The sequence below is a fragment of the Rhinopithecus bieti genome, unplaced genomic scaffold (assembly GCF_001698545.2).
Source record: "Rhinopithecus bieti isolate Rb0 unplaced genomic scaffold, ASM169854v2 scaffold_30764, whole genome shotgun sequence".
Lineage (NCBI taxonomy): Eukaryota > Metazoa > Chordata > Mammalia > Primates > Cercopithecidae > Rhinopithecus > Rhinopithecus bieti.
The window spans coordinates 660,103-668,311 of NW_016813573.1; positions in this window are offsets into that span (position 1 = coordinate 660,103).

Sequence of the window (8,209 nt, forward strand, 5' to 3'; positions counted from 1 at the left end):
GTTGGTGGACTTTCTTGACCTAGATGCAGTTGTTCAAAATAAGTTAACAGTGAGGAATATCAGAGTAGCCAATGTAGTACCATCTGCCAATGCTTGACACCAATAAACTAAAAATCAAATTAAGCCTCTGAAGCTCTGCTTGATTTAAACTTTGCCTTATTATTATTATTATTATTATTATTATTATTATTATTATACTTTAAGTTCTAGGGTACATGTGCTAGGGTACATGTGCACAATGTGCAGGTTTGATACATAGGTGTACATGTGCCATGTTGATTTGCTACACCCATCAACTCAACTCATCATTTACATTAGGCATATCTCCTAATGCTATCCCTCCCCTAGCCCCCTCACCCCCTGACAGGCCCTGGTGTGTGATGTTCCCCGCCCTGTGTCCAAGTGATCTTGTTGTTCATTTCTCACCTGTGAGTGAGAATATGCAGTGTTTGGTTTTCTGTCCTTGTGTTAGTTTCCTGAGAATGATGGTTTCCAGCTTCATCCATGTCCCTGCAGAGGACATGAACTCATCCTTTTTAATGACTGCATAGTATTCCATGGTGTATATGTGCCACATTTTCTTTATCCAATCTATCATTGATGGACATTTGTGTTGGCTCCAAGTCTTTGCTATTGTGAATAGTGCAACAACAAACATATGTGTACATGTGTCTTTATGGTAGAATGATTTATAATCCTTTGGGTATATACCCAGTAATGGGATTGCTGGATCAAATGGTAATTCTAGTTGTAGATCCTTGAGGAATCGCCACACCGTCTTCGTCTTCCACAATGATTGAACTAATTTACACTCCCACAGACAGTGTAAAAGCATCCCTATTTCTCCACATCGTCTCCAGCATCTGTTGTTTCCTGACTGTTTAATGATTGCCATTCTAACTGGAATGAGATGTTATCTCATTGTGGTTTTGATTTGCATTTCTCTGATGACCAGTGATGATGAGAATTTTTTTATGTGTCTGTGGGCTGCATAGATGTCTTCTTTTGAGAAGTATCTGTTCATATCCTTTGCCCACATTTTGATGGGGTTGTTTTTTTCTTGTAAATTTGTTTGAGTTCTCTGTAGATTCTGGATATTAGCCCTTTGTCAGATGCATAGATTGCAAAAATTTTCTCTGGTTCTGTAGACTTTGCCTTCTTGCTATTGGAATCTTCCTTGTGCCCTCATCCCCAAACACAGCCTTATTTTAGCCAGTGAGAGCTTGTTCCCATAGACTGTAAGTGGAGTTCACTGGGCCTGTCATTTGTTAACAGAAACTCTAGATATTTCTCCCAATGTTGGAAATTGGCTTTCCACTAGGGATTTTGTCTTTGAATGCTTCCTGTGCATTATTCTTGCTTAATTTGCTGAAATACTGTTACATAACAAAGAGATGACTTTAAGAAGTTATTGAAATATATACCTACTATGTACCCATGAAAAGTAAAAAAAATTTTTAAAGATTCTATTGAGTAAAGGCCTAAGAAATACCTCAATTTTGTTGCCAGCTCATTCAGCAAGGTAGTAGAGGTTAAAAAAAAAAAAAAAAAAAAAAAAAACAGGTGTACAGAGGACAATGGTTTGCTTCCAAACGTTTATGTGGAACTCAAGGAGAGAAGCCTAATCTCAGGTAAAAAATCTTTTAAATTGCTAGAAGCAGCCATAACCCTAATACAAATATAGGCAAAATGGGTTATTCTGTCCTTTTCTATGTGGAAAGCTCACAGAAAAGCCTAAGATCTTATCATACCACCCAACTAGAAAAACAGGAAAAAAGAAGAAGCTTGTTCAAATACTTAGGTCAGAACTAATGTAGGCTTTCCACTCCAGATTTGTCAAGAATGTGTAAAAGTTCTTAAGAAAAGCATCTCCATGCTCATCCTGCCTTGTTGCATAGTAAAAAGTATTCAAAGTGAGGAAAAANAAAAAACAGGTGTACAGAGGACAATGGTTTGCTTCCAAACGTTTATGTGGAACTCAAGGAGAGAAGCCTAATCTCAGGTAAAAAATCTTTTAAATTGCTAGAAGCAGCCATAACCCTAATACAAATATAGGCAAAATGGGTTATTCTGTCCTTTTCTATGTGGAAAGCTCACAGAAAAGCCTAAGATCTTATCATACCACCCAACTAGAAAACAGGAAAAAAGAAGAAGCTTGTTCAAATACTTAGGTCAGAACTAATGTAGGCTTTCCACTCCAGATTTGTCAAGAATGTGTAAAAGTTCTTAAGAAAAGCATCTCCATGCTCATCCTGCCTTGTTGCATAGTAAAAAGTATTCAAAGTGAGGAAAAAAAGTAGAAGTTTTAGAAGTTTGGGTCTTGAAAGATTAAGAGAAATAGCTAAGTTTGACAGGTCCCAGAACACCTGATCTCATCACCACAGGGTGGTGTAGAAGGGGTGCTGGGGGAAGAAGGGTAGGACCTCAAAAAGCTGAGAGTGTCTCCTCCGCTGTTTCAGCTCTCCAGAATGGTGGATCACAATGTAACTTAAGAGAGAAAATGACAATTCTATTGCAGGCAATGATCATTGACCTTCTAATAAACATAATGGAAGTCTTTACTTTCTAGTAGAGTAATAAACAAAAGTTCCTCACCATACACACACCCCTTTCAAAAAAAAAAGAAGAATTGAACCATGGCAAGGTTTCACCACATTTGGTAGTGACTCAAGTAATTCTTTATAGCAGTGTGAGAATGGACTAATAAAGTGGTACACCTGTGAAGTGCATGTTTTACACCCCTTCAGTATACCCTGGAATGATTGGCCTATAATAACCTGTGGAGAAAGTTTGCTTGATAAGGCAAACAACACCTTTCCATCTCAATTCTCTACCACTTATTGTTGTTTTTGGGGGGATTGTCTCCCAAATAAACTACTTCCACTCAATTCTTTTTCTCAGTGTTGCTATTTTGAAGTATCCGATCTAATTTCATCCTTTTACTTTAAACACTATAAATCTGGTACCATTTTCATATAAAATCTAGAGTTGCAGAGAAGTCTGTGAAAAACTTCAATATTATTTTGTTGGAAATTACCTTTTTTATTTATTCTTATATTTTAAAAATTGTCAAGATGTATATTGATATAGGTGCTTTTCCTTTGATATTTTCTGAAACTTTATGAATTATTTGAATCTGTATATTTAGATCTCTAATTATCACTGAGGTTTCTCTATTAAACATTATTATTGTTTCTATTCCATTGTTCCAGTCTCATTTTCAGAAATACCTATAATTTTGGCATAAATTATCTAGCCCATATTTCTATTATTTCAATCTAATTATTTGATATTCAATAATTTTCTCCTTGCCTTTAAGAAGAGCTTGCTTGTCTTTCATGTATTTCATTCAATCTCCTACAGTCTGTTTTGTTTTCACGACTTCCAATGCAGCATTTTGCTTTTAATTTCCCTGCAATTTTTTCCAGTATCACTCTTTTCATCTTAAAAGAAAGTATTTTATCTCTACCTATGCATTAGGCATATCTGCTCCTGTTACCTAGAGATTATAACATTTAGTATCTTATTAAGATAAAAGTTGTTTTCCAAAACTTTTAGACCTTTTAGAGATCATTTTTTCTGAGTTTAATTAGAAACTTCCTTGAACTGTACTGTTTTCCAGTATCTCAAAAAGCATTCAAGTGAAATCTATCCTGAATTTACAGGTTGTCACATGCTAGTTTGGACATTTCCTTTTTCCTTCTCTGCCCACCTAGGTGCTGGTAAAATCTCTGCTCAGTTCTATAGATGAATGGTGTGTAAGTGGGTATGTCTTCCATACCCATTCCAAGTGGGTATGACTCTTAGTTTTGTTTCAGAGGCCAGCCTTTATCCTCTATGGCTCATCTTACCTGAGATGGAAATGCAATAGAACTCCATTGTTTGGCTCTCTGATATTCAGAACATTTGAAATACATGGCCATAATCCTTATATGTATGCATATGTATGCATTTATGTGTTTCTTGTCTTACTTGAAAAAATGATTTAAAACAATCCAATCTCAATTATACATTCTAATAGGTCTCTTTCTTTGCCCAATTCTACTTAAAGTACTTTAATTTGATACCACATGTTTAGATTAAAATATCCTCCTTGGCCGTCCTTCTTCTTTCTGTGTAGTTTTTATTTTACTTTTCTTTTTTTTCTTGTAAGTGTAATTTCTGATTTGATGCAGATACAGGTGAACCCCTGAGTTCATGGTATATGCAAAGGCAGTCATACAGTAAAAAGATCCCTATTCAATATTCTGCTTAGTGGAAATTTCAAATTACTGAAACAGAGTCAACAAACGTGTATACTAACCATTCTTTTTTGGCTTAATAAAATGATGAGCAGCAAATTATAATTTTTATTTCAGTATGTCACCCTTTATAATAGAGATTGTATGCATATTTTTGAAATATTGATTGTGACATTATCATATTATGCTTTGTCTTCCTCCTTGTCATTATAGTACTTCAATTAGGAGAAATTTTAGGATGCCACATTAGATGATGCCAACCACCTTTAAGCTGGAAGTTGGAACATTGAGCTTTCTAAAGGGAAAACTTACAGTGAGAATAATGATGACCTGGGTCCAGAAAGAAATGAATTGAAATCCTGACTCAAATATTTAACATCTCTGTGAATGTCAGCAAGTTGTTTCACTCCCTGAGCCTCAATTTCCTCATGAGAAAGGGCAGTAATAATATTTATCACAAAAAGCTGTTAAGAAGGCTACATGAGACAGTGTTGTGCAAAGTGCTTAGTACAGTGTCTGACATAAAAGCACCCATCGAACATGGCTACCATTTAGCCATGAGTTGGTCTGCTTCTGAGATGCCTTCTCCTGGATGGCATGAGAGTAACTCAAATAACCTATCCCAAATCAAATGTATCATCAACTCCCTTATCCCTGCCCTATTTCTCTTCCAGATTTTCCTTCAATGTGCATATTAGATAAAAATTCAGAAAACTAGAGAAGTGATCTGTCACACCTTGTCTATACTTTCCCATCAATGCTATGTCAAACTACACAGGGATGTAACATTTCATTCTAATCATGGAATCTCACTGAAGTTTAATTTTCCTACCTGCAAAAAAAGGGCAAGAACAGATTATTCTTGAGGTCCTTCTCGTCTCAAAAATTATGGGATTTTAAATTAAAATGAGGTGCTTTTAAAGATTATTGCTTGATGTTTTGTGTGGAGAGGTAAAGGAAGGGGAATAAATCTAGCAGATCTTTGACACTCTTAGGAATGTCCTAGATAATCACTTTTGATTCTTTGCCATTTTGTTTCTTGGGGATCATTTATTTGACACTGGATGACATGCTGCTTTATATTAATATTTTCATATATGTAAACCTCTTCTTGTTAATTAGATTGTGAGCTCCATGATCTGCAAGACCATGACTTACATTTCTTTATTTGTTGCCAGCAAAGTAATTTGACCATAGGAGATTCTCAGTAAATATTTGTGGAATAAATGAAAGAATAAATATATAGAATTAATAGTACCTGCAGGCAGAGGTACATAAATTATTTTTATTGTATAACTCTTTTTATGGACAGATGTTTTCTTTTTTCTTAGTAAAGTTCCTGGGGACAGAATTGCTAGGTCACAAGATGGATTCACTATAATCAATTGCCAAAGTCTTTTCCAAAGGCACTGTATCATTTATGCTTCCACCAAATGTGTGAGAGTTCCAGTTGTACCACATTCTCATCTACATTCGATTTTGTCAGATTTTTAAATTTATGACAGTAGTGTGTGTTTGTGTGTGTGTGTTATCTCATTGTCATTTGTTAAAGTCTTTTACCTATTTTGTTGAATTGTCTTTTATTAATTTATAGTAACAAAACATATTTTATTACTACATGTTATGCCATAAAGTATATCTAGCATGATTACTATATAGATACAATACAGAGAGTTCCTTATATATTCTGACTAGAAATCCTTTGTGAGGTGTATTTCTTAATACTTTATCCCAATTTGTAGCATACCTATTAATTTTATTAGTGGTTGTTTAATAAGCAGTAAAGTTTTAAATTTTGACTAAGCATAATTTATTATTAATGTATTCTTTTATGATTCTTGCTTTTTGTGTTCTGTCTGCCTACTCCTGGGTAATGAACATTTTCTTCTAGAAGCTTTATAGATTTAGCTCTTATGCTGAAATCTATGATTCAACTCAAATTGATTTTTGTATTTGGTGTGAGGTATGGGTTAAGGATTTTTCTCCCCCATATGGATATCCAGTTGTTTCAGTGTCATTCACTAAAATAATATTCCTTTACCCCATTGAATTACCTCATGAAAAATTAATTTTAAGTATGGATTAACTTAAGTATTTATTTTCTTAATAGATTATTTTAATAGAAGAGTATTAATTGCTGAGTCAAATTCACAATACAAAAGGACTATTTTTATAATAAATTTTAAAGTTATCATTTGTAGCTAAAATCATCTTAATAAAAATATTTACACTGAAGGCCTGCTTATATTTGAGTGAGGCCACATGAGAGATAATTGAATGGACAAATACAATGGAAAGAAACAGCAAGAGGTATAAATAAGCCATAAGATGCCATGATCAAAGTAGGTAGGGAGATAAGGAAATAGAGAAGGGGGAAGGAAATGTACACCACACATATCTAATACGGAAGAACATGGAAGACAATTAAAATTTTGGTTAAGAAAATAAATTTTAAGATTTTTGAAATCTACTACCTATTCCTAAAGATTTAGTTTTATACCTTGTAGTTCTTTAATTGAACTCAGTTTGACAGAGGAACAAATGAACACAAATTTTAGTCATGAAAGGTGGTGTAAGCCCCAATTTACTGTCACACTTTTCCAGTTCATTGCTTCTGCTGACAAAAATATAAAATTTTTCCCCAGGGATGAACAGATGGAGATCACTGTTTCACCTTGAAAGAACTTTTCCACTTACCTATACACAGTCTCTTATTTGAGAAAAAACTATCTGCTGGGTTGGGTTTGCTGGAAAATTTAAGGCTGCAGTAGTTATATAGGAGAGTACTTATTGTAAATCATGATGGACTACTAGTTAATCAGCTATATAAATGACTCACTGTCTTCTTGCCTGGAAGTTTCTCGTCCCATCCCACCTTCTATATGTATTCTAAGATTCTGCCCAATGCTATGGATCGCCGTTAAGCAAGCATGCAGTGCTGTCAATCAGCAGGATCATTTCCCATCTATTTGGTCCTCACACTCTCTAGATGTGCTCTAAATGAATGACAAACTGATAATCAGAAAATGCTTAAATGCAGCATATATTGCATTGATCTTTTCAGAGAAAAGGTTGCCTCCTTAAAAAACATCCATTGTTGGCAGTTAGGGTTTATGTAAAAAATATATTGGGCATCTCTTGGAATGGCTTGTCAATTTAGATCCTCTTCTCTGTCACAGTGACAGTCTTTTTATATTTAACTTTTATCAAAACTAATATTTTTATTTGCAAATAAAAGCCTTAATATGGCATGTGGAATTCCCACTGAGCTTGCCTTTTTTGAGGCAACAAAATAGTCTTCATATTATCAATAGAAGATAAATGTAAACATATGCCAGACAGTTTATAAGCAAAAAAAAAACTTAATTTTGCTTATATTATCATTGTTAAATGTATCACCTTGGGAATAAATTTTTTATTCTTAAAGTGGTGCTTGATTACACTAATTTTCAATGACTTTTTTTGTACATGCAGCTGTATGAGTTAAATGCTGCATATATATAGTGATTTGTTTTTCTAAGACCACCAGAGCGGGCACAAAAGAACCAGCGAGTAGGCAAGTGTAGGAGCAAAACTGCAAGTTTATTTTGGTCACCTAAGGTGTGGGGAAGAGGTCTGTCGGCCTCCGGCAAAGAAGGCCGACAGAGCCCCCCGGTGGGGCTCTCGGACGGAGTTCCCGCAGTCCTGACATCCCGACAGGAGTGGAGGACTGAGGAAGGCCGCGCGTGGCGTGCCTCCAGAGCAGCTTTTCTAGGAGTGGGAGGGCAATAGGCGGGGAACGGGCATGTCAGGGGGCATTCCGCAGGTGCGACCAGGTAAATCTTGGTCTCTTCGGATTGACATCACCTGGCGCATGCCTAGTTGGTCTGCACCTTCCCGGGTTGCCGGCTGCATTTTCGCGCGCGCGCGGGAAAAGCTGGGGGGGCGGGGGATGAAGAACCCGGAAGTGCACCATCTTGCCTCCGTTC